Source organism: Gopherus evgoodei, chromosome 4, assembly GCF_007399415.2.
Source record: "Gopherus evgoodei ecotype Sinaloan lineage chromosome 4, rGopEvg1_v1.p, whole genome shotgun sequence".
In the NCBI taxonomy this organism is placed as follows: domain Eukaryota; kingdom Metazoa; phylum Chordata; order Testudines; family Testudinidae; genus Gopherus; species Gopherus evgoodei.
The window spans coordinates 140,172,914-140,199,046 of record NC_044325.1 but is presented as its reverse complement, the minus strand read 5'-3'; the positions used below and the strand labels follow the sequence as shown (position 1 = coordinate 140,199,046).

The 26,133-nt window shown below is 50.3% G+C and overlaps 1 protein-coding gene across 3 annotated transcripts in view; it reads left to right on the top strand.

Moving 5' to 3' along the window:
• Window positions 1-2,114: 2,114 nt before the first annotated feature.
• The window catches only part of TFEB (transcription factor EB), a 49,991-nt gene continuing 25,972 nt past the window's right edge, over window positions 2,115-26,133 (top strand). Inside the window, exon 1 of one of the 3 annotated variants that reach the window (XM_030561429.1) lies at window positions 2,115-2,230. The gene's annotated coding sequence lies outside the window, so the exon portion shown is untranslated. Of the gene's footprint in view, window positions 2,231-24,772; window positions 24,797-26,133 lie in introns of those variants that run through there. The other 2 variants (XM_030561427.1, XM_030561426.1) reach the window with 2 other exon arrangements.

The following is a 26,133-nucleotide window of genomic DNA, read 5'->3' as shown; positions in this document are numbered from 1 at the left end:
AAAGGGCTCAGCAGCAGCCACTGAGAACAACAGAGACTCCTCCCACCCTGCGAGAACAATGGGAGCTAATGAGAGCATTTTTGAAGCTCTAACAGCTTCTTGTTGAGAGGCCTAAATGGGAGGCGAGCACTTTTGGAAAGCTGGCTGTTTAGGTCTGATTTGCAGAGGAGCTAAGCACATGCAGCCCCCATTGACTCGTGAGGTGACTTGTGAGGTGTTTAAAAACCAGGCCCAGGGCATGTCTACACTTAAAATGCTGCTGTAGCACTTTAATGAAGACTTTCCCATCAGCTTAGTTACTCCACTTCCCCGAGAGGCAGTAGCTATGTGACAGGCAGTGGCGGATTAATGCACAGCCCCCAGCCAATTTGAGAGTCCTCATAGGAACGCTGGAACCTGGATAGAAGTGGGGGGACAGTGGCACCAGAACTGTGGCTCTGCCCCCTGCACCTCCTCTTTCACTGTGGCCCCGCCCCTGCTCTGCCTCTTCCCCCCAAGGCCCTAGGATGACCAGACAGCAAATGTGAAAAACTGGGACAGGGGGTGGGTATAATAGGAGTCTATATAAGAAAAAGACCCAAAAATCGGGACTGTCCCTATAAAATCGGGACATCTGGTCACCCTACAAGGCCCTGCCCCCTGGCCAGGCCAGAAGCCAGAGACAGGCAGTGGTAAGAACTGCCCAGGGAGCTTAGGCTGCTGTGGGGCGCTCTGGACCCTCCACCTGTCTTGGACGGGGGCTGAGGTGTCCAAAAGCAGCCGCCAGCCTGTGTCTCTGCCCCCCCAAGGCACGATGCTGTTGGTGGGACCCAGGGGCAAGGGCTCCTCTCCAGCCTCTTGTCACCTCCCTGGGGTCTGCAGACACATGGCAGGGAGAGGAGGCCCTGCCCTGGCTGGAGGCAGTGGGGAGCCCCGGGAAGGTCACAGACAGCAAGAAGCTGGGCAGGGAGGGCTTTTCCAGGAAAGCTCCCACTGCTACTGGCCCAGTCTTAGCAGCCTCCGCACTTTGCCCAGGCTCACTCAGTGTCTGCAGCTGGCTCCTGGCCTCCCGCTGCCAGGCTGCCCCCCACCAGGTCCCTCCTGCTCCCAGTGACAGGCTGCCCGCTGCCACCTGGGCTTTGTGCCCAAGGCAGCAACCATGTACAGCACCACTCCTCCTGTTGCCTCTGGCCTGAGGCTTGCAGCTTTGGGGGGGCAATGCCTCTTTTCCCTCCGAACTATGCCCAAGCGGCCGCTGCTCCGTGCCTGCCTGAGGCTACTACACTCATGTTATAAAGTAGACAGGCATGGCTTTCCCGCTTTCAAAAGTGTGGGAAGACATAGCCCACCAGCCTCCCTGGCTCTGGCACCCCAGGGCCCCCAGGGTGTGAGGGGCCCAAATATTCTTTGTGCCAAGGGCCCCAATAAATCTTAATCCGCCTCTGGGGACAGGAGAAGCTCTCTCGCTGACATAGCGCTTAGGTTGGTATAACTACATCGCTCAGAGGTGTGAATTTTTCACATCCCCTAAGCGATGTAGTTATAACAAAAGAGGGCTGTAGTGGAGACCAGACTCTGGTGTGAAGAAATGTCCCGGATGTATTTCCCTGTTTGTCTCATCTCTATTTATTATTATTCATTATCAACTATGATTTATTAATTATTATTATTATTTTGTTTGGTATTGAAGTAGCACCTAGGATCCCTGGTCTCAGATCTGGACCCCTGCTGTGCTTGGCGCTGTACAAACCCTGAAGAAAAAGAGGCCTCAATACCTCTTAAAACTTTCCTGGTGAAAATCAATTTTGGGGGAAAATATAGTAAAAATGAAAAATTTAAAAGAAAAGTTATGTGTGGGGGGGGAGGGAGGAAAGAAAAAAAAACCCAGGGAACAAGGACGAAACTACAAGTCCCAGCATGCAATGGGCGCCGGGTGGCTCTGGGAGGGTAACCGCCTCTCAGCGGCCCCGGCGAACTACAAGGCCCGGCATGCCCCGCGGCGGCGCGCCCCCGGAGAGTGCTGCCCTCTTTTGGGTGCCGCGAGGAGGCGGGCGAGAAGGTGCCTGACAGCGGGCGGGGGGAGCGCTGCCCGCCCGGGGTCCCAGCAGGGGTGACGAGCCCGGCCGGAGGCGCAGCGCGGGCGGCAGCGGCTGGAGCGGCCCCCCCGGGGTGTCCGGCCAGGCGCGCGGGGCTGCCGGGACTTGGAGCAACTTGGGGAAAGTCCGCGGCGGGCGCTGACCTTCACGGGAGGGTAAGTGCGCGGGGCGGGGGCGGCGGCCCCTGCCTGCAGAGCAGCCCGTGGGGGGGCGGGAAGGCAGCTGGGGCACAGGGGGTGTTGGGGGGACGCTGGGGTCGCCCCCGAGTGGGGCAGGGTGCGTGACCGGAGAGCGGCCCTGGAGCTAGTGGCGGACCCGGGACCGGCTGGGGGCGAGCGAGCAGGTGGGCTCCCTGCCCGGGGAGGGGGGGTGCAGCCGGGGGCCGGAGTGGTGGTGACAGCAGGGGTCTGTAGCCGCTCAGGGAGAGAGGGGGCAGGCTGGACTCCGGTACTAGCACCCGAGGGGCAGGCATGAGTGGGTAGATGGGACACCCTTCCGGGGGGGGGGCACGCACACTCTGGACCCGGTGCCAGAACCAGGGGCTCGGAGCTGATCATAGCAAACGGGGCAGGAGTTACCCCTTTTCCCAGCAGACCCCATGGCTGTGGGAGGGGGAAAAGCAGGAAGGGGGGTGTATTTGGGGGGGGTGCCTGCTTTCGCAGCCGCGCAGAAAGCAGATTAAAAGTGAGTCTTATGGATCTTATGTAACTTGTTACGGTGGGAAGCCAGCGCTTGTGTATGAGCGTCAGGCAGGGCTGCGCTGCTCAGCAGAGTTGTTTTGTACTTGTTCCTTTTGCCTTCTGGAAGTGACTGCTCAGGGTTTTCTTTAAAGATGAAATCAACTTTGGAAAGTCCTTCCCTGTGCTTGAAAAGAGCACCAGAAGTCCAGCAGGAAGGAGCTTTCTGCTGTCATTGATACTGACAAGTGTTTGGAAAATATTGGGTGGCAAACTCTCTAGGCAGTTGTTGTGTGATTACAGTGGGATGTTTAGACTGAATAATGAATAAATACTTAGTCTGATTTGAGAGTCCAGCTCGCAATGGGCGCAGTGTGGATGCAACAGTGCTTTTTGCTTTTAAAGCACTCTGCAAACATGGTCTGTGCTTTATTATTTACTATCTAAGGATTGAGTGTACGCATTTGGTGATGCATGCCGCATCTAATGTTTAGAATCTGAGGCCCTGATCCTGCAGTTGTGTCAGGGAAGAGGTGAGTGGTGCCTGTGCAGATCTTGTTTCAAGATTAGAACCTTTAACACACAAAACAAATCATACCCAAAGGGCTGTATTAGAGCTATTGTTTAAAATTGTATGTGAGTTCATTATTAATAGCATTGTTAATAATAACTTAGCACTGCTATTATACTACTTTTATTATTTAGATTGTGATAGCTGCAGGCACTTTCCGGACACAAAGGAAGATACACTGTCAGCCTTAATCTGTGTGCAGTTTTAACATGTTTTCAAAACATGTTGCAAACCTTAGCTAGCTAGTACTCACCAACCCCTTCTGAAGTAGAAGGCCCCAGTCCTTTGCCTTGGGATCCATTAATGTAAGCCCCTTTGCTTGTACTGATTCCCACTGACTTCAAATGTTGTTAATCCCCATTTTATTGATGGGGAAACTGAGGCAGATAATCCATATTTGCTGTTACTCTGCACCTTGCTATTTACACCAGTGTAGAGTGGATGTAAAATGCTGCCCTTCTGATTTGGTGTGGTTTTCACATCCATGATGCACTGGTGTAAATGACTCCACAAAGTACAGGTCAACTGTGAGTTCGGCCTAGGGAAGCTGGTTATTTGATAAACAATTAATTGTGTTAGTGTCAGGGATAAAATGCAGGGGTGCCTGGCTTCCAGTCTTGTGCTGTTAGTGGTGAGACCACACTGTGCCAGATTCAGATTGGGTGCAACTACAGCCTCTGATTGATTAATTATAAAGCAGGAAGGATTGCAACAGCCCTCCAGCATGTTTCCTGATTCCACTGAACCTCAGCAAGTCAGATGATGGAGAAATTTCCCTTTAAAAAAATGTGGGTTTTTTTTATTGTTTCTTTTAAAATGCAACAGATTCTTCATGTGACCAGGAGGGCTTCTCCTTGAATTGTTTGCATGATTTTGGGTTGCTTCTTTCCTCTCTGAGGGCCTGAGACCTTTTTATTGAAGAGAGTTGAACAGATGGTAAATGGTTAGCTTTATCTTTCTTTCTTTTTTTTTTTTTGCCTTTTAATTTCCTCTGCCCTGTTTGTTTGACTTCATGCCACAGTGCTCCTGTCTGTGGGGGCTTGGACTGGGGCTGGGTGGAAAGATCCCTGCTTTGTGCTTCTCCTTGTACTTCTGTTTATGAATGCTGGATCTACACCTAAACATGACTCTCTTTCTCTGTCAGGTGGGCGGATCTGATAAATAGCAGTAGTGGCTTGCTTTATTTCCAGAGCATTTGTGTCTCCAATTCAAAGACAATTAGAACAGGACTACTAAGGCCCTGATCCTGCAGTCAGATCCATGTGGGCTGGGCTTCTGTGCTTAGGGCTCTGGCTGAGTGGATCTAACTGCAGGATCAGGGACTTGTCAAGTGATTATTTCTATTCTGCAGAGTTCATGTCGGTGAAAGGGTCTGGATTGACATCCCTGCAGGCTAACCACAGAGCAGGCAGCAGGGAAAGTGGTGCCATATACTTTTAGGGCTATGGAGTGGCCACTGTTGGAAGCTCTTCAGGTTTTGGGAATAATCCAATTGGACAGCAGAAGCCATGTGATTCAGGTGACCAGTCGTGCAGCACCAAAAGCAAACGATGAATCGCAAGTACTTGAAGCAGTAGTCAGGGAGCACTCCTTGGCAAGCGGCTCAGTAACATGTTTACTGTGGATAATCTGCAAATACAAAAAGGGGCGGAGCTCGTTCCATGAATTGTTAAGAAGATAAAAATGATGAAACTGGGTCAGACCAATGGTCCCTCTAGCCCATAGCCTGTCTTCTGACAGTGGCCAGTGCCGGATACTTAGAGAGAATGAACAGAACAGGCCAATTTATCGAGTGATCCATCCCGTCATCCAGTCCCAGTTTCAGGCAGTCAGGTTTAAGGACACCCAAAGCATGTGGTTGCACCCCTGACCATCTTGGCTAATAGCCATTGATAGACCTATCCTCCATGAAGGTATCTAATTCATTTTTTGAACCTGGTTATACTTTTTAGCTTTCACAACATCCCCTGGCAATGAGTTCCACAGGTTGTGTGCTGTGTGAATAACTATTTCCTTATGTTTGTTTTAAGTCTGTTGCCTGTTAATTTCACTGGATGACCCCTAGTTCTTGTGTTATATGAAGGGGTAAATAACACTTTTTCTCCATGCCATTCATGATTCTGTAGATCTCTGTCCTATCCCCCTTTAGTCATCTCTTTTGTAAGATGGGGAGTCCTGGTCCTCTTTAATCTCTTATTGTATGAAAGTTGTCTCATAGATCGAATCACTTTTGGTGCCATTCTCTGTGCTTTTCCAATTCTCATATATCTTTTTTGAGATGGGGTGACCAGATCTTCTTGCTGTATTCAAACTGTGGGCATACCGTAGATTTAGATAGAGGCATTATGATATTTTTCATCTTATTATCTATCCGTTTCCTAATGGTTCCTAATATTCTGTTAGCATTTTTGACTGTTGCTGCACATCGAGCAGATGTTTTCAGAGAACTGTACACATTGACTCCAAAATCTTTCTTGAGTGATAACAGCTAATTTACACCACATCATTTTGTATGGGTTTTCCAATGTGCATCACTTTGCATTTAGCAACATTGAATTTTATCTGCATTTTGTTGCCCAGTCCCCCTCTTTTGTGAGATCCCCTTGCTACTCTTCGCTGTCAGCTTTTTGATGTTAACTATCCTGGGTAATTTTGTATCGTCTGCACACTTTGTCATATCACTGTTAACCACTTTTTCTGGATCATTTATGATTATGTCGAACAGCACTGGTCCCAGTTCAGATCCTTTGGGGACTCTGCTATTTACCTTGCTCCACTGTGAAAACTGACCATTTATTTCTGCCCTTTGTTTCCTGTCTGTAAGGACCTTCCCTCTTATCCCATGACTGCTCTCTTAGCTTAAGAGCCTTTGGTGAGGGACTTCGTCAGAGGCTTTCAGAAAGTCAAAGTACACTATATCCACTTAATCACCTTCCTCTACATGGTTATTGACCCCCTCAAAGAATTCTGGTAGATTGTAAAGGGAAATCCCTCCTTCCCCCAACACATTGAGTTCATTCATGTGTCTAATTGTTCACTACAAATGGCTCACCAATCTCTAGTGCATGTACTCAAGGAACTTGTTGCATTTATACCTGTCTCTGTATTTGCACACATAAATGTACATGGGGCACTATTCTTCTCTATTATTATTATTTGATTGTAGTACAGGAAGACATTCTCTGACCCAAAGATTTCTGCCTCTCTATTCATCCCATGATGATCACTGTGGTATCTGAACATTGTCACTGCTACTTGAGCTATTTCTGTAGAGCAGAGGTGGGCAAACTACGGCCCATGGGACCCTTCTGCCCGGCCCCTGAGTTCCTGGCCTGGGAGACTACCCCCTGACCCCTTCCCTGCTGTTCCCCCTCTCCTGCAGCCTCAGCTCACTGCGTTGCCAGTGCAATGCTCTGGGGACTGGGGCGGCGAGCTCTTGCCGGGCAGTGCAGCTGCAGAGCCGCGGCCTGACCCGGTGCTCTATGCTGCGCGGTGGCATGGCTGGCTCCAGTCGGGCGGTACAACTGCCTGTCCTGGTGCTCTGGGTGGTGTGGCTATAGTGCTGCCACCTATCAGTGCTCCAGGCAGCACAGTAAGGGGGCAGGGAGCAGGGGGTGTTGGATAGAGGGCAGGGGAGTTCGGGGTGGTGGTTGGGGGCAGGGGTGTGGATGGGATCAGGGTGGTCAGAGGGAAGGGAACAGGGAGGTTGAATGGGGGCAGGGGTTCCGGGGGGGGGGCAGTCAGGAAGAGAAGGAGGGGTTGGATGGAGTGGCTGGGGGCAGTCAGGGAGAAGGGGTGGTTGGATGGGACAGGGTTCCAGGGGGCAGTCAATAGTAAGAGGAGGGGTTGGATGGGGCGGTGGGGGGCAGTCAGGGGCTGGGGGTCAGGGGACAGAGAGGGATGGGTGGGGCAGGGGTCCTGGGGGGGCTGTCAGGGGACAGGGAATGGGGAGGTTGGATGGGTCAGGAGTCCTGGGGGGTCCGTTGGGGGCTAGAAGCAGTGGGGAGTGGGTGGGGGGCTGGGCCATGCCTGGCTGTTCGCGGAGGCACAGTCTCCCTTAACTGGCTCTCCATACAATTTTGGAAACCTGATGCAGCCCTCAGGCCAAAAAGTTTGCCCACCGTTGCTGTAGAGGCTCTTGCTGTGTGAGTGATCAGTTTGTGCGTTGTGGGCCGATCACCTTGTGGGAGGGTGAGCAAAAGGGTAGCAGGTCAACTTGTGTGTCTACATAACTGGAAAGTACACACTCTAACATCCAGGGTATTTGCAGGGGAAGTCAGGGATGTTTTCAAAGGGACACTGGGCTCGCCTGATTCCAGGGTTTGCCCTTATCAGTAGGAAATTACACCAAGGTGTGGCTCGGTGGGACAGCATGAGTCCAGTTTCCGGGTGCTTTGTTTGAAGCCTCCGTTTTTCGATGCAGAGCAGCAGGTCTGCTGCGCACATGTCCCAGAGATTGAAATCGGGCGCCGCCTCCCGCCCTGCAATGAGGTTTGCAAAGCCGGCCGGGGGAGACAGCAGACTCTCTGCAACGCTGTCTGGAAAAGGAAGAGAGACAGCCATGTATTTCGTAGGAACTGAAGTGATTAGTCATTGTGTGTGTTTGGAGGTGAGGGTCAGCCACAGTGCTTGGAGGATGTAATGGTAAAGCCTGACCTGCAGCAGCAAAACCTATTATATATTTTAAAACAGAGAGGCTGTGGAGGCAGTGCAGGGGACTTCCCCCGCGCCACGCTGGGGAAAGGGGTTGAAGGGCCACTCCTGTAAACGTCCTTCTGCTTCCCCTACACCTTTCCCCACCTGCCGAGAAGTATGAAGCTGGAGCTCAGCCTGGGAAACCCGGTGCTCTCCTGTCGTGGCTTTGTGTTGGTTGACCTCTTGTCTCGTGACATGACTCTGTGTGATGTGCTGGGAAGCTCTGTGCAGTGTTGTGCCGTGTCCGGGGTTGTTGAGTCATATGGTGTGATGCCAGCCCTGGGCTGAGAGTGCTGGGGCTGCTCTGGCAGTTAAGATGCATTCAGCTCTTTGCAGATCTCTGGAACGCTGGCTCAGCATGGCTTTCCCCGGGGTTTGGTTATTGCTTTAATGGCATGATTAGCTGAGGTTTATAGAGTCTCTCAGCACCTGTAGCCGACAGGGAGGCTCTGGAGAGGAACGTAGGTGGTGAACTGCAGACTGTGATGTGATCTTATTCCTTGTAATCTAATTTAGTCCTAGTGAAAGTTGCTAGAATGACAGCCCTGGAGAATAACAGCTTCTAGTTCAGAGTATGGCCCGGGCCGTGGCAGGGCAAGCGTCTCCATCACGATGCATCAACTGGCTTTTAAGGCGGCCCCTAGCAAGTAGTTCTCCATGGCCTATTTGGTTGTTTTCCCTTCTGATGAGGCCAGGTACAGGAGTGGAACGAACTCCCACAGGAACAAAGAATGGTCACAGACCTCACTATCTTCCCCTCCCTCTGCAAGGTGTCTTTCTTCAACCTGCCTTCTCTGACATAAACACAAAGCAGCGTGGACATTTGAAAAAGCCAGCCCCCCAAAAACAAAACTCTCCACTCCCGGCACAGTTCTTCCCCTTGGATAAGGATGAGAGAGTGAGCGAACCACACCTATTAGTCATGTCATTTAATGCACTGCTGGAAGGTGCCCATGCACTGCCGTGAGGAGGGCAATAAAGGAACCTAGCTGGAATAGAATTGGGATGGGGCCCAGAAGGCACTGGACTGACACCCACCAAACTGATTCCGTCTCAGGGCGATCCAGCTCCCTCTTTCTATCAGTGTCTGTGTTGCTAGCTCTCGGTCACTTTCTTCCTGTTTCTGTCCATAGATACAGTGTATTTGTAAATCTCCCACTGGGATTAGCAAAAGTCCAAAGGCCTCCATTAAACACTGAAAACTAGGGTGAGTCTCACTTTCTTCTCCATTAAGATTTCCTTTAGCAACACTGACAGTCCAGATTTTGGTCTGTCTAGGTGCTTATATGGCCAACATTTGGATAGCATCTGAGCGCTCCCCAAATGTATTTAGAAATAGCACTGAAATCTCCCTTCTTCCTCCTGGCCTGTAGGAGAAGTAGCCTGATTGTGTATCTGCAAGTAGGTGTGTTGTGTGTTCATGTTGTTGCGTTGTGTTGTGTTGCGTGTGTGTGTGTGTGCGTGAGATGATTACTAAGAGGAAGCTGAGTCTTAAGCTTTGCATTTAGTTCTGAGCACAGTGAGGCCTATGTGTCTAATCTCATTGTTGTTCTTCATTATCTATGTACTGTGGTAGTACCTAGGAGCTGGAGTCATTGCTCAGGACCCAATTATACTAGGCACTGTACAGATGCAACAAGAAGATGGTCCCTGCCTCATGGAGCTTACAATCAAAGTATAAGGCAAGAGACAGGTGGGGACAGACAGACAGATAGGGGAGTGCAGGGAATGAGATCGTCTCTTGAGGCAGTGAGTTCCACAGTCTAGGTCAATCTCATGTGAAAGTTCCATCTCCTGCATTTATGAGCCTTTGCCTGTTGGTCAATCATTTCGTTGTTCTGATGGGATGTACCCATTCTGGGCAGTGGGGGTTCCAGAGAGAGAGAGATGACCTCTCAGGTAGTCAGGACCAATCCAACTGGAGCTCTTGTGTATGCTACATCAGTAATTTTTTTGGCTTCTTAGACTTAACAACTCTCAGACTTTTGATACCCTGCCACATGCTGCTGATAATTCATCAAAGGGTTCCCACAGAAATTCCCCCTCAAGAAACTATGGCTGCTTCCATAGAAATATATAGCAAAACTCCCATTGATTTTTAAAGGGCCAAGTCATTAGTCTTTAACAACCCCCCTGTCCTGGGTAAGTGTGTTTCATCCCTTTGTTTCCTCACTTAACCAATGATGCTTTCTCATACTCAAGAAAGGAGGCAGCACCAGCTGGCAGAAAGAAGTCGATTTAGGGCACTTGCTGGAATTGATCCTGAGGAGGATCTGAATTATACTGGTAGGAGAGAATGTGGGAAATTGTAAGTCATGGCAGTGGGAGTTAAAACTCTGGGGTATCCTGGCCTATTCTTAATGAAAATGCTCCCTTGCTATGGGTATGTGAGCCCTAAGGATAAATTCTCTCTGGGCGGGCTAATCTAGCCGTATCCAGGGGGCAGACATCTATTGTAATGTTTGTTATTGTTACACATATTTATTGTGGCAGCACCTAGAGGGAAAAGGGTGGGAGAGGAAACAGAGGGGAAGTGACCTGCTGGAGATCAGACAGCAGGTTAGTGGCAGAGTTGGGAGTAGAACCTAGCTCTCCTGAGTCTCAGTTTGGTGCCCTAGCCACTAGCCCATGCTGCCTGTCAATGATACTGATTACTCCATTATTCCAAGTCTGGCAAGGTGTCAGGAACTGTGATTTTCCAGGGCAGGATGCCTCTCTTTGTAGCACTCCCCAGTGCAAAAAGGCAAGGCCGGCTGGAGAAAGCATGGGACTGTGTTTTCCTGGGTCTGATTCATGCTGGCTCACGGTCACAGTTTCTGGTCAGGGGCTGCCATGGTGCCATATTTGCTTTTGGAAATTAGAAGGAATTTTATAAGCTACAGAAGCTGATATACTCGGCGTTTTACGGTATTGTACAAGAGTGCATGGGTTGAGGCTCAGCGCGCGTCTAACGTAGCACTGCATCGCAGCTGGGCTATGCAACAGGCAAGCAGACGTGCTGGGGTACCGGCTCTTGAAGCTGTAGATGGCGTAGTCAGACAACGCAATTGTCCCTGTGCTCATGGTCAATATTGGTAAAGCACAGTATGCGGGGAGGGGGAGGAGAGAACCTAGGATTGCATGAGCAACTGGATTCCTCTTGGACCAGGTGTGGACAGTCTGCTCAGGTCATAGCTTGAGCCTGGTGTCATGTTGGGGGAAACAACATGGTTTCAGTGGAAGCTGAAGACTGGATGAATATGGAGACTGCATTTCCCCATGGTGACAACAAGAGATGGCTCTATTGCAGTTGATGGCTCTCTGAGTGGCGCACTCTCGAAGGCAACTGATGCCTGCAGGACTCTATGCCAGCATAGAAAACCATGGTACCCCAACCGTACCATATTAGCACCTTCTAGGTTAGGACTGTGTTGCATCAGCATGGAGAAGCTTGTTAGCACGTCTTCCCACTTTTTGAAATCACCAGAAGGCAACTCCCACTGCCTCGCCCCGCTTCCCAGTTGGCTGATGGCTGTTTCCCAGGAAAGGTTTCTGGTGAGCCACATAGTGACTGAGAGGAAGATGAAAGCTGGAGGGGGCCGTGGTAGAGAGTCCAAATTTGCTGTTCTTATTTTAATAGCAGGAAATGCTTTCTGAAGTGCAGAAAGAGAAGTTTGGGCTTTAATGTGCTGGAAGACAAAGGGATTTTTTTTTCCCGATGTATCACAGTGACAAGAAGTATGAGTTAACTTTTTTTTCTTCATGTATCTTCCTCAGCAAGATCCCGGAAGATCCCCTGTGATTTATAATAATGCCATGCCTTTGCCTCCTGACAGATTTTGAGGCCTTGCAGGTTTCCTGTTGGAGGAGAAATCAGTGAGACTGAGACAGGGCGTTTTCATAGTGTGACTTCTTTATTTACACAAAGACACACTAGTCTGGGAACCCCGGTGGTCACAAACGGCATACAGGCAATCCCTTATTTTAGAAATCTCAGATCAAACACCTATGTCCTGTTCTCCAGAAGCAATCCTGCACTGAGAATTAACTCTAGAAAGAGAGAGATCAAGGGAGAGACCAATCCTTCTTGCTGTATGCAACAGCTCCCTCCAGGTAATTGGCCTCAAAAAGCTAGTACAAATATCGCATATCTTCAGAGACACTGCTTCCAAACTAAGAACCCCGCCCCCGTGTTGCACAGTTTTACATTGCCATCTGCTGACTGCCCCATAGCAATGATATCTCATGTTTATATAGTACCCGTCACCTTGAAAAATGCCAAAATTCTTTACAAACTTCTTTGAAATTTTTACATTTCAACATTGCTTTTGCTGATGTAAACAAGTAATGTATCTATAGATAGTACATTATAAAGAAAGAAAAATGCCACACAATTTCCCTGTGAATAGAGGAAGAGAGAGAGATAAAGAACCACATGTGATAGATGTTAATCACATTGCTCAGTGCATGTCTGGGAAGCACTCATATTATGGTGATGAGGACAGTACAAGAACTTCAGAAGAAAGTAACTTCAGAAAAGTTTAAGTGAATTTAGCACTGGACACAGGTGCTGAATTGACTCCTGGATTCTTTTCAAGATTCTGTCATTAACTTGCTCTGTTTCTAGCTACTAGACCATTAGAAATAAGGCTTGCATTTTTAATGGTGTTGATGATTCACCATTGGAACAAACTAGTGGTGGTTCTCCATTCTTGGTGTCTTCAGATCCAGATTGGATGCTTTTCTGGAAGATAAGCTTTAGTCAAACACAAGTTCTTGAAGTCAGCCAGAGATTATGGGTCTACTTCAGGAGCAAGTGGGTGAGGTTCTGTGGCCTGTGATGTGCAGGAGCTAAGATTATATGATCATGATGGCCCCTTCTGATCTTAAAGTCTATGAGTCTGTGATACAGAAGTGTAATTCTTTGGCCTGTGTTATATCGGAGGTCAGATTAGATGATCACAAATGCCTTCTGATTTTAAAAATATGTGGATCTAGACCATATTCCAGCCTTGAAGTCTATTTTGGGGAGGCCTTCATTGGCTGGGTAGGTTAACTCCAGGATGCTGCTCATTCTCTGTTCTGTCTGTGCCTCCGTTTTCCTAAGTGGGATAATAATACCACCTAAATAAGGATGATAATACGTAACTGCATCCCAGGGAACGTGTGCGATTTCATTACTATTTTTAAAGTGACTTGAGGCTCTTGGCTAAGAGTTACTCTCGAGGTATTATTATTATTGTTGATTATGTATTATCAGCTTTCATCATATATTATTAACAAGAGCAAAATCCGGCAGGTTTTTGGGGGTTATTGGATATGCTTAGGCTCTAATTTAGGTTGTGGTATAAATCCTTGATTTTATGGACTTAAATGGTGTGGCAAACTTGGCACGAGGCTTTGGAGTGATTTTTATTTTTATTTTGTTTTAATTTTAGAAGCAAAACACCTGGGGTGGTAATTCAGTGATTTGTGGTGGTTTTGCCTTTTTTAAAGCTTTTTATTTAAAATATATACCGTATATACTCATTCACAAGCCGCATTTTTTTAGTAAAAAAGGGAAGCACCAGAGAAGGGGGTTGGTTTATGAACTGGTATAGAAGGGGGGGAGACGTGGGACACAGCCCCATCCTCCAACAGAGGGGGCAAGGAGAGGCAGCAGAGCCAGAAGGGAAGAGGTGGGGCCAGAGTCTCTCCTCTTCTGGCCACTCTGCTCTCCCCCCAGTCTCCGAAGCAGCTGCAGCTTCAGGGCTGGCAGGCTGCGGCCGTGCTGCTCGGACCTGCTTACTGGAGCATATTGTGACTGCGCCGCCCAGCCCTGCCTGCTGGAGCATGCTGCAGCCAAGCCAGAGACATCCTTCCCTGGCCCGCCCCAGCTAAGGTGGGAAGGGATGGGATGGGGAGAGTGTGGAGGTCCTGGGCTAGGGGTTGGACAGGGCGGGGCTACATGGGGAGGGGTCATGTGCCGAGGTTCCAGGTTAGGGGTCGGGTCATGTGGGCGGTGGTCACAGGGGTTACGCCCCTGACCTCCAGCTTCTTCCCTTCTAAAATATTTCCCCACCAGTTGCTGTCCCGGCCCGTCAGGGTAAGCCGCTGGCAGGCCAGAATACTTTGTTTACTTAGGTTTACCTCCATGCCTGTAGTGGCTTAATCTGATGGCCCGGGAACCAAAGTTTGCTGACCCCTGAATTATAGAGTCGGTTTATGAATGGGTCATGAAAAATTGCCATTTTTATTTATCTATCTTGTGGAGGTCGGCTTATAAATAAATTGGCTTACAATACGGTGTCACGGAGTCACCGGGCGATGCTCTGGAACTGCTCCCCACCAAGCCAGTCAGGACTTTGGGGAACCTCCTCTCCCTTGGAGCAGACTTGTTCAGGGCAAGAAGCTCACACAGCTTCACCTCCTGGGTCTTTCCTTGGAGCATTCAGCATCCTCTGCCCCTCCGTGCGCTTCCCACAGCGAGTCCACCCCAGCGGGGTCCTGGGGAAGCCACCGGGTTCTGCACCCCCACTTTGCAGTCAGACGTGACTCTCAGCCAGCCAGTAACACAGAGGTTTATTCCATGACAGGAACAGGGTCTAAAACAGAGCTTGTAGATACAGCGAACCGGACCCCTCGGCTGGGTCCATTCTGGGGGGCAGTGAGCCAGACCCCCAGGTCTGCCCTCCACCCTTGACCCCAGCCAGCTCCAGACTAACAACCCCTCCCTTACCCCTCCTCTCTGCTCAGCCCCTTTCCCGGGCCAGGAGGTCACCTGATCCCTTTGTCTCCAACACCTTCAGCTGGCACCTTTGCAGGGGAGGGGCCCAGGCCATCAGTTGCTAGGAGACAGAGTGTCAGGCATTTAGGTGCACTGGCCCTTTGCTCTGCCAGATACTTAAGAACTGCCATGGGGACACTGAGGCACCAATACAGTATTCAGAGAAAACATTAAGAACTTTCCCAGTTCATCACATACGGTACTTAAGAAATTCGAACAACTTAGAGCCAAATGCAGTGCTGGTGCAGTTCCTACGGACATTGCTGTGGTCCGACGGTTGTAATGGAGAACAGAATGTGGACACCCAGGATTTAAAGAGTCCAATAGAAGAAAAAAGGCGGGCTCAGACCTAATGGAAATAGTCATGAAATAGATTTCATTGCATTTCTCTGCATCTCTCTATCCACGCCTTTCAAATGTCCCTCGTCTTGGGTCTTGTCTACATGAGAACATTGCAATGGTTTAACTTAAATCAGTTTTTAAACTAATATAATTAAACTGGGGTGAATGCCATTGTTGATGGTCCTGTTTTGGTTTAAGAGTGGCTTAGCCTGATTTGTCTGAAACCTGTGCCCAGTCAATGTAAGTGAAACTGAAAAATGCCACTTTTTTGTTGGAATAAGAATATTCACATGGAGTGTGACCAATTGAACTGAATTATTATTTTTTGTATTGCGGGAGCAGCTGGGAACCTGAGTCTGGGATCCAGCCCCCTCTGTTCTAGGTACTGCACAGACAGAACAAAAAGACAGCCCTGGCCCCAAAGAGCTTACAGTCTAATCTGTTCAAGTTCATACTTTAAATTAAGCTGGTGCAACTTTCTTGTATAGGTAAACCCCAAGACCCAGAGACACTAATGTTTCATGCAGATTGAGTGTCTCCCCACTTTTGTTGTTGAAAATTTGCTTCAGACATAAAGAATCCTGAAACTGAAGTTATAGGTAGTCATTTATGTTAAAGGGAGGAATTCCAGAATATTTCAGGATACCTACACGAAGATTTTATTATATTGCATGCATCTAATCTAATCTATCCGTCGTCCTCCCCCATCACTGTGATATGTGAGTAGCTCTGTTTTGGATTTAAATAGCCCCCCAGAGGGTTGAAAGCTAAGCACAACTGTGCAATTGTTGCATGAGAACCAGGAATGGAAACTTAGCAGAAACAGAAAGTGAAACTGACCAGGCTGGCTTCAGGGTTGTATATGGAGCTAGTGCCCTAGATGGTACTGCCAGCACTTGTGCCATCAGTGTTGAAAAGTGAGCCAATCAAGTGTTTAATGTGGGTGAGTTTTTGCTTGAGGAGGGAATTGCTGATTCATCCTTTGTATTTCTGAGAGCAGGGTGCCTCATTGGTGCAGGCTGGAATCAGAGCAGCCAGTCACCTGACTGATTTGTCAGATTCCCTAGCAGCCTGGTGGGAACTCTCAGAAAGGCCTCAAAGCTGCAGCAAGACTGAGGTAAACAGTGTGTTGTAATATTAGCAGATGATAATGCAAAACCACAGGCAAGCCAGGGGTGGGGAGGAGAAGGAGGAGGAGGATGGAGGCAATAGGAACAGATATGCTCCCCTCCCCTGACTGGAAAGACATGTTTACAGCCAGAGAACAGAGAGGGGACTTTTTGGAAAGGTGGGAGGGAATGGGAAGAGATTCCTCTAGCTTCCTGAATCGCTGAGGACAGCATTAGCTTTAGACCATTTCCTCCTAGTGTGAAGGCTACTTCCCTTGTCCTTTGAAGGAAGATAATGAGTGAGGTTTGGTTTCAGCATGGAGTGACTGGGGGGAGGAAGGGGTGTGAGAGGAGACCCGCACCCTATCCATGGGGTGAGGCTCCCAGAAGATGCTCAATGAATTGGGACCGCAGAGTTGTGTAACCTTATGTGGAGGAAGCTGTTCCATGCTATTGCCCTGCAGAGCTCTAGCTCCGGCCAGAGGGGCATGGGGAGAATGATGCGAGCCACTCTGGGTCAGTCGAATTGCCAGATATTTCTCCAAACCACTAAATATATTTTATTAGCCATTAATATGGGAAATACAGCCCTGTCACCTCACCTCTTCCCTCATCTGCAACAGGTTCAGGGCACAGGGGGCTGATCCATCTGCTCCGAATGAAGGCCCTTCTCTTGTCTTTCAGGACTCTAATCTATGCCCTTCTGCTCCTCTGGATTGTTCCTTTCATAGGCTCCGTCTCTTCGTGCCCCAAGCCTCTCCTCACCATACCCTTCTTGGGAAGCTAAGTGACAATGCTGATAATCAGACCCAACTGCTTGGGCCAGAATCTCTCAGCTCGCTAGTGATTTGAGCTTTGATAGTCGGAGCTTTGTGGCAGCTCTCGACCCCACTGAGAACCCAGGCCTAGGGGGTGCCCTGTTAGGGCTAGACCCTGATCTTGGTTGTGCCAGCATCACTCCATAGTTTTCAGTGGGATTACTCCGAGGTCAGACTCAAACATCACCTTCAATAAACACTAAAATGCAGGGTTGGGGGTGAGGTGGAGGAGGAGCAAAGCTGGTGGTGCTGATTTCTCCATTGTCAGTTACATTTTTACAGCTGAGAACTCTGCCCTCCATTAATTAACATGCCTGAGAAGTGGGCTCCGGGCTGGGACAAAGGTGGATCCGGGTGTGAAAGCAGGGACAGTTGTAAGGGCTATTTGGGAAGTCAAGTCACACTCTGTCCTTTTGACTTGTTTATTATTGGGTGTGAGTAACAGCTGCAGCTCCTGTGTCCAGAGAGGCCGAGAGTGACGAGTGACGCAGGCACGGTACAATTACATGCAATCCACCTTGTGTTAACCCTCCCAGCAGCCCAGTAGGGGCTGGCTGATGCACATTTATAAATACTACCTGCTTCCCAGCACTGTGGTGCATCTTCCAAAACAGCCAAGGTGAGGGGAGATGAGGGGGATGGATGGAAGTTTCATGTAGGTCCATCTCCCTTAGGAAGGTTCCTTCAACAATTGGCTGCTTTGTCCCTTTCGTTTGAGATTGCCAGGAGCTTAGAGGTTATATCTGTGCTTCGAGCTGGAGCTGTAATTTCCAGCTCAAGGAGACCCAATGCGAGCTCAGAGCTAGTATACTGATCTGATTCTGATCTGCATTACCCCTAGTTTACATTGTTGTATTTCCTTTAACCTGTCTGAATCAGAGCAGATTCAGGTTTTGCTTGAGTACTGATCTTCTGTGCTAACTACTGGACCATGATCCATCTTTTTTTTTTTTTTTTTTTTGGTAAGTTTCCCCCCCCCTTCTCCCACTCCATTCATATGAGCTGTACAGGGATCGCTCCTCTCGGGGTAGCCATTAGAAAGTGTGGCTTTTGCTGAAATTAATCTGAAGAGCTGCCATTTCCGCCGTGTATGTGGGGAGAGCCTTTCCCAAGGGTTTGGCCAAGGTCATTCTGATTTTTCCCTTTGCCCTTTTGCTCAAGGATAAAAAGAATGGGGGTGTTCTAAACACTCGGTCCCTGAGCGTTGCTGGGTTCCCTTTGCCTCGTTTCTTGGGTCACTGAGCTCGAGTTGATTTATCTTAAACGGAGGATTGATCTCCTGCTGTGTCTCCAGGGTGTGTGGTCTTGTGACTTGGTCAGGACAGAGGTTTAGTGAGTTTTTCTCACATGTCCCCTTCCCACCCCCACTGCCTGGCTTGTGATGTTTAATTCCGGTGGGGGATTGCCACCCCTCCTTGTGAGCGCACAGCTGGCCAGGTGGACTACAGAGTAGTTCTCCCTTTGGTGGATGGCTCCCCAGGCAGAGTGGAACACTGGGATGATCAGCTACGGTGATCCCTGTGTGTTTTTCTGTACCGCCTTCCTGCTTCCAGCAACTTGAGTGCGTACCCAGAATCCTCTGCAGCAGTTGCATGGTTCCTAAGTCAAGGGACGAGGGGAATGAGTGCGAAGGCACCCAGTGTTCGAGGAGGACCAGATGCCAGGGACGGGCATGGGGCCAAGCCGATCCTACTCCTTCCTCCTCCCACATATAGGCACATTGAAGGCCACGACCTCCAGCTGTGCTGGGGGTCATGCTTTGAAGTGTGATTGATCATTGATCTCTCTGCCCTGGGTTTGCTTTCCCTCACCTAGGATGGGGGAACTGGCAGGTTTAGAGAGCTGCTTTTGTTAACTCTGTCGCTGCTGCCACAGAGAGCAACCAGGGGCATGGCGGTTTGACCAAGGGGATGGATGTACCTGGCACATTGAGTCAGAACCAGATCCTCCTGTGTGCCTGGGGCAACACCTGTCCAGTTCAGGTGTCTGTGGATGCTCCGGAAACCCTGACACAAGTGCACCCGAGGTAAATAGGGCTTGCATGTCCCCCTCAGCTCAGGTCCTGCTGTTCCACGCCCGCCTGGAGGGTAACGTTTTCACTGTGCTAAATGTCTGGGCTGCTTCTGACTGTGGTATTTAAAGTAAGGGAAGGGAAAACATTTGGCCTCTGACCCAAGTGCCTGTTAACAACACAGTGGTCCACGTTGCTGAGATGCCGGAGCTAAAAACAGGCCCTGTGACTCAGTCGCTCGTTGGCCTCCTGCCCTTATTTGCTAAGGTCTCCCCTCCTGAGGGGCTCTGGGGGGCCTGCCATGCCTATTAAAGGGCCGCTTCTCCCTTTCAAGGCTGCGTGTCTCTGGTGACATGAAGGGGGCCCAGCCCAGGATGCTGCCCATGCGGCTGTGGGCAGTTGTCTTCCGTCCATCTGCCTAATCGATTTCTCCGCTCCTGCCTGCTTTAGCTGTGAGGTAGCAAGGGCAGAATTTCACAGTTTGCCACTGGGCTTATGCAGCCGGGTGCCAAGGATGTTTGGAAACAGCAACATCAATCAGATTTCCCCTTTGGTCTTCATCCCCTTGCATCTCAGCCCCTTCACAAAGCCAAGTGAATGGCTGGCAGGTTTCATTCCTGTACCATCTTCTGGTGAGCAGCAGGGCATTGTTTCCACATAGGTGTGTGGCCCATGTTTTGCCCACGTTGCTTAGTCTAGGGGCCTGCACTGGATGGGATTGGATCGAAGAGTGAGTCGGTTGAACTGTCGGTAGTGCCCGTCACAAAACGTCACTAGTGTGACAAAAATAATAATAGTATGTTGGTGGTGAACCATGAATGCACAGCGAGTGTGCAAATGGTGCAGAGCTCGAACACCAGTGATATACTACCAATGCACAACTACTATGCCAGTACACAGCTAGTACATCCTTAGTGCACAGCAAGTGTGCCAGTGGTGCATTACTAGTATGCTAGTAGTGAACCGGCAGTACATAAATAGCATATTAAGGCTACCCTGCCAATTCACGAACAGTTTTCCAGAAATATGCCTCTGCTGCTCCTCCAGTGCACCAGCAGTTGGCTCTTTCACTATTAGTACACCCAAACTACACTGCTGGCACTCCAGCATGCCACCAGCTCATGAGACGGACTCCGGCAATGTGAGCGTGCAAACCCCTATTGCCATTGGCCTTTCTGGGGTCGGGAGGGCTTTCCCGTGACTGAGAAGTACCACAAAGGTGGCAGGCGCTATGGAGAAGATAGTAAGGATCAGTCCTAGAGTTTAAGGCCAGAAGGGCCCATTAGATCATCTAATCTCACCTCCAGTGTCTCACAGGCTAGCCCTCCCTTCAGTGTTCAGCATGCGAAGAGACATAGCCTCGCGGGAAGCTGCCTGAGCCACAGAGATGGCTTTCCGATGATACAGCCTTCCAGGGCCTGCCAAGGGCTGTAAATAGCCCAAGTGACAGCAGTCAGTCGTCTCAGTGTAGGCTCATAGGATACGTCTCCTCAGGTTTGCCCTCTGCTCCCCTACGTAAAACAAGACTTGCAGTCCTTTGGGGACGCTAGCCTCTTGTTCACAGTGCCCCTCTCATGCCTGCCTGGGGTGGGATGTACCTCTGGTTCTAGCTGCTTTGACCCTTCTGTTTCAGAGGGCTTGGGTGAGGAGGCTTTCCGCAGCCTGTGGTCTCATCTCTCTGCTCATTTTGGGCCTGATCCTGGGAATTGCAGGGCATGGCAGTTTGGAATCCATCAGGATCAGGCCTTTGGAGAGGTGGCAGGATTAGCTGGACTGGCCCCTTCGTTGCTGTGGCTCACTGAGAGATGCATGTTGCGGTAAACTGACTGGCTTGGGGATGGGCTACTGTGGAGCCTGGCACTGGTTCTGATCCCACCTGGGTCAGTAGGGACCAGAGTTGTTTGCATTTGGCTATGCTATGTGATCAAGGTGGGAGTCAGTCTGTGGGGTAGCAGACAGGTGCCCAGGTCGCATAGGTTGCCATCATGTGGCTAGGAGCAGGGGGGTGGGAAGTGCTGCCCTTTGTGTCAGTCTAACAGGAGGGACAAGGACTTGAAAGTCTGTCACACTGAACTCCCCACTCATGCCCCACAGGGTCCTGCCAGGGGAAGGCTGGGGCCAATGGCGGAAGCTTGCTTTGCGGCTGCCAGTGCTGTCCCTGCTCTGTGCTCGTAATGGGGGACTCCTAAACCCTAGGAGGCCCCCCAGCCGAGGGGGGCATAGGATGCCCAAGAGATCTGTGCCCCATCTCCATACACACGGGGAGAGAACTAGCCCCTGGCTTGCAGTTGTAGGTGCCCAGTTCTGATCTATGTGAACGGGACCTTGAAGGATTCTGCTGATGAGAAGGGCGCTCAGCCCCGCACCCTCCTCCAGCAGCGTGTGGATCAGGTCTGTATGCATTAACTGATAAATAAACAGATGCCTTCTGTGTCCCTCCTAGCTATTTAAATCCACATACAAGTGAAAAGATAAAGATAGGCCTTCAGTTCAGCTGGCCTGGGAATACTGGCAGCGGGAGCCCTGCTGTAGGGGCCTCTCTGACCCCAAACACAAAGTGGGGAGGTAGTAAATAGACTCTCCACAAGGGAGGGTGTGTACTGGAGTCCCTGGGCAGTGGAGCCAGCTGTGTGAGCCTTCACACAGAGTCCTTGTCGCTGTCCCCCTCTGAATCGGACTCTCGCCCTGGGGGTTCCCGCTGGTGCCAGCTTGGAGTGAGAGGCTCCTGGTGTCAATGCCGCATCTGTCTGAGCTACCGTTGTGTCTCTGCAGTGTTCCGATGGCCACAGGGAGCGCGAGGCTCCTGCTGTTGAAGTCTAGGTGGGGGCAGATATTAGTGAGAGTGTAGCAGGGGGGTTGGGGAAGAAACAGCTGACTGTGTGCATGCAAGAGCCATCATCCTTCCCCCAGAGTATGGGAGGTAGCTGTGAATGTCCTGCACCATTACCTGGTCACTGTCAGCTGTGGGTGTGCCCAGGGGCAGGGGAAATGCTGCAAATGGAGTTTTGGTTTGTAGCCACAGCTGCTCCTCATCTGCTTAGCCCCGCTTTTCCACATGCACTGTCTTCCTGAGCGCAGCAGTTTTGCATGCTTGTTTGCCCCTGACAGGTTAGTGCCGTTTCACGTGGGTTGGGGGCAAAAGCTGCGACGGTTGTGCTTCCCCCCCCAGCTTGTGCAAACCACAAATGATGGGTGCGTGGGAGACCAAGGCATGAGACAGCCTACAGGTTTGTATGTTCAAAATGGACAGGGGCTTGGGTTGTTAGGAGCAGAGATGAGACCAAGCCAACGTGCCCCCCCCCCAATCAAGGCACCCTGAACTTGGGGGCCAGTTTGGACCTGAATCTGAACTTTGTACCTGTCGGGTTGGGAGCTGACAGCCATGCCCTGGGCCACTCGAAATTCTAAGGTCTGATTCTCTGTGATCCCACAAAAGGGAGTGTAAAACACTACTGAATGAGAGTGGCAAGGATTTACATCTGCTCTGTTGTGGTGGAAATAACCCCCCGAGGTGTAGGGAGAATCATGCCCCTGGTATGATCACTGACAACACCTGTGCAAGGTGGATGTAAAACTTTAGCACACCAGGCTTCTTCCCTCATTCACACTCGGGGCAACAGTCAGTGTCCTCTTTGCCTAGGTGGCATTGAGTCTGCAGGCGGCAAAGCAGGACTTGGCTCGGGGTGTTGGCTTAGCTCTACATTAACTCCTAACTACTGGCCAGGGACCCAGCTCATGTCCTGATCCTCAGCCGCTGTAAATCAGCACAGCTCCCTTGAAAGTAGTGAAACTATGCTCACTTACGCTCGCTCAGGATCTGACGAAATATGCCTAGCCACTGGACTAGACTGCGATTCATTTGCAAGGGCAAACGCAAATAGCAGAGCTCACTCATCTCTGAAATGCATCTTGTTTCCCTTTGAATTCCCCAGCTTTGCTATGCCGGGGTGCATATTAGCTGTCTTTCCCTACTGCTTCCCCATCATTGATCCAACTGGTGATAGGACAACAGGGGTAGACAGGACTCTGGCAGCTCAGGGTCTGGCCATTGGGATGCCTAGCCTTGCTCAGAGCAAGTCTAGGTGATGCAAGGGTTAAAATGCTGTCACTCTGTCTACTATAGGGCTCTGTTGATAGAGCCCCGCAGGTGGTAGCAAGGGGGAGTTTTAGGGGAAAATCAGGGGAGTTTTACTGGAGAAGATAGCATAGTGTGAGAGAGGAGTTGGTCCCATGGCTTCTCACCATTTGTGGCCATGTGAGCTCAGCAGCCTCTGTTTCATTAACCCTTTCACTGACCTACTCTACCCAGAGTAACACTTGATTGCATCATATCAGGGGCTTCTCTGCTGCCAGAAGTGCCATCTTTGGGGTGAGATGTGAAATCAAGGCACTGACCTCTTGGTCAATAAGGATCACATGGAATTTTTCTCAAGAATAAGGGTGTTAGGGTCCTGGGCAAATTCTAAGTTGGGTAACTGGATCCTTCCTATTAAAATTCCAAGCTCTCCCCCTGCAGTTTCAGTAAGATCCATGATTCTTACTGCTGCTGCTCAGAATTGCTATGCAGCTGTTAAACAAGTCGCTTCTTCCCCAGAGGCAGCTGCATTTCAGCTGTGGGAACACTGAGTCCTCCAAATTCGTAAAGCGCTTTGAGTGCCATTTAGACAAAGGGCAAGTCTAGTGCTGAAAGCACAGGTGTGGGGGCTGGTATCCCAAAGACTCCCCCTGGCCTTGGGTAAGTCACTTGTCTTTGCCTTAGTTTCCTTGTCAGTAAAATGTAGCTGATAATTCCTGCCACACGGGTGTTGCATGGCTTGGTTAATAAATGTCTGTGCAGCGCTTTGATATCAGTGGGCAGAAGTTGCAAAGGAAGGGCAGATTATTATTTCATGGAGGTTCATTAGCCTCTAGGAGAGGTGTGTGGGCCTAGTGGTTAGAGCAGAGGACTGGGAGTCAGGCCTTCTTGGGTCTATTCTTGGCTCTGCCACTGACTTCTTGTGTGGCTTTGGGCAATTTCTGTAGTTTTGCTTCGTGTCTTGGCTTGCATATCTGTAAAAGAAGGATAATGACCTGTCTTGTGGGGTGGGCTGTGAAGCTTGCTTAATTGATTTATGACTGCAAAGCACTGTGATATCCTCGGATAATACCATGTAATAATAGTGCCTGGCTGTTTTGAGTGTCATGATAAGACTATGCCTGGGTTGAACAGAGCTGCCGAAGCCTTATGTGCTGGCAGAGAGGAACTATAGACATGCGCCCTCGACCTCCTGTCCCCAAGCAAGGGGCATCTGAGTGTGACTGCAGAAGCTTTGCCTCCTTCCTACATGTCACAGGTGGCTGGTCACATCCCCTCTAGCTAGCGGGCAGCAGTTGAGAGGTGCGGGAAATGTGTGTGTCTTCTTGGAGAGGTCACAGTCCGTGCGGTAGGAGGGCGGGAGATGTGGTGACGCCTCATGGCCGTTGGGTCTGTTTATTTATTTATTTTAGCCTGGCTTAGTAATTTCTTCGTCTCGTTAAGAGAATGAGACAAGTGGTCCCAGGGGCCTTTTGCAACTTCCTCTCTCCCGCTGCTGCCGGGCGCTACATTAAAAGCGAGGCCCTGAGGAAATGAGGAAATGCAGGCGCGGTCTAAGAGTTGGACAGATGTACCCAAACAGTGAGAGGGGGATGCTGCTGGGTGTCCCTGTATTAGTGAGGATCTGATCTCATCTCTCTACTATTCCTGGCTGCGAGGAGCCACTCTCGGCATTCAGGTAATGATAATTTTGAGCAGCGGGCATGTCGCACGTTCCTCCGGGCGCACGCCCAGTAGGTGCCAGATAGAGCAGAGCAAGTGGCTGTCCTTGCAGGACAGGAGAGTGGGGTGTGGGTGCAGAGGGCACTTGTGGGACTATGTGATGACAGAGCTTGTTGGTTCTCCCATGCTGGAAGGAGGGCTGAAAGCGGGTGTGGTTTAAAGTGCCAGAGGGCTTTGTTCGTGGGACTCCTTGTAGGAGAGTAGCCAGTTCTGGGTGGAGAGGAAAAAGGCTCTGCAACTTCGTGGTGCCCCCAGAGAGCACTGTGATTGTGGGACCGGGGTTCAGATGGCAGGGGGAGCTGTCTGGAGGAAGATGGATGTCCGAGCTTTCAGCTGTTTTTTGTCATTACAATTTCATAGTGGGGAAAACAAGAACAAACCAAAGCCACTGGTCATGGTGGGCGAGGATGGGAAAGGCCTGGCGCCTGTCAGAGCAAATCTCAATGCAGAGTAAGCGTCTCTGCTCTGCACCCTGTCTCGGTTGCTGGTTCTTACTGGCTCTGCGTCCTGAACCAGACAAACAAGCATTCCGTTCAGAAGGGAATAGGGGAAATATCATCACCCCTACGTCTGTGTGCCTCCCTCGTTGTTGCTCCCTATTCATCTCCATGGTGCATGCCAGCACCACTGCAGTGCCCCCTGGGCACCAGCTGGGTGGTGCGGGGGTGCAGCTGGCAGCTCTGCCTACACCTGGTGTGCAGTGCAGCCTTCGCAGTGTAACGTGCAGAGCGTGAACACCTCCATGGGATAAAACGCTCCATGCCATCTGTGGTGCAGGGCCTGTTTGTTACAGCTATGCAGGGTGGCAGTGAGCTCAGTGTGGAATAACCAGCTGAGAGATGCAACCTTGCAGTGACCTCTGTGCCAGCTGTGAGTAGAGCCTCCTCCTGGCTCTGGTATCCTGTGAGCCCATCGCTGGTGACACAAACCTAGAGCAGGGACGCTCAGATTGTCTCCTCCGCCCCATGAGCCTGTGATGTGACCCCCAACTTTTTAACCGTGAGCTGGGGCCTGCGTCACTGTACCCTGGAGTCTCTGTGGCTGTGCCTAAATTTTAAACTTGAGGATGGTGGTGATCGCCTGTGCTTTTTTTGGGGCCCTGCAAACTGGGTGTGGCTCTGAGCCAATAGCAGCTGCTTGGCTGGGGTGAGTTTGGGTGCCCCTGGTGTTTTAGGTGTGTCTGTATATCTTTTGGTTCTGCTTCCTGAGCTTCTGCCAAAACTGTGTGAGGCTTTTGGTGCCGAGCCGGGCTACCCCTTGGTGGGGCACTGCCCTTTCCTTCCCTTAGTGGTA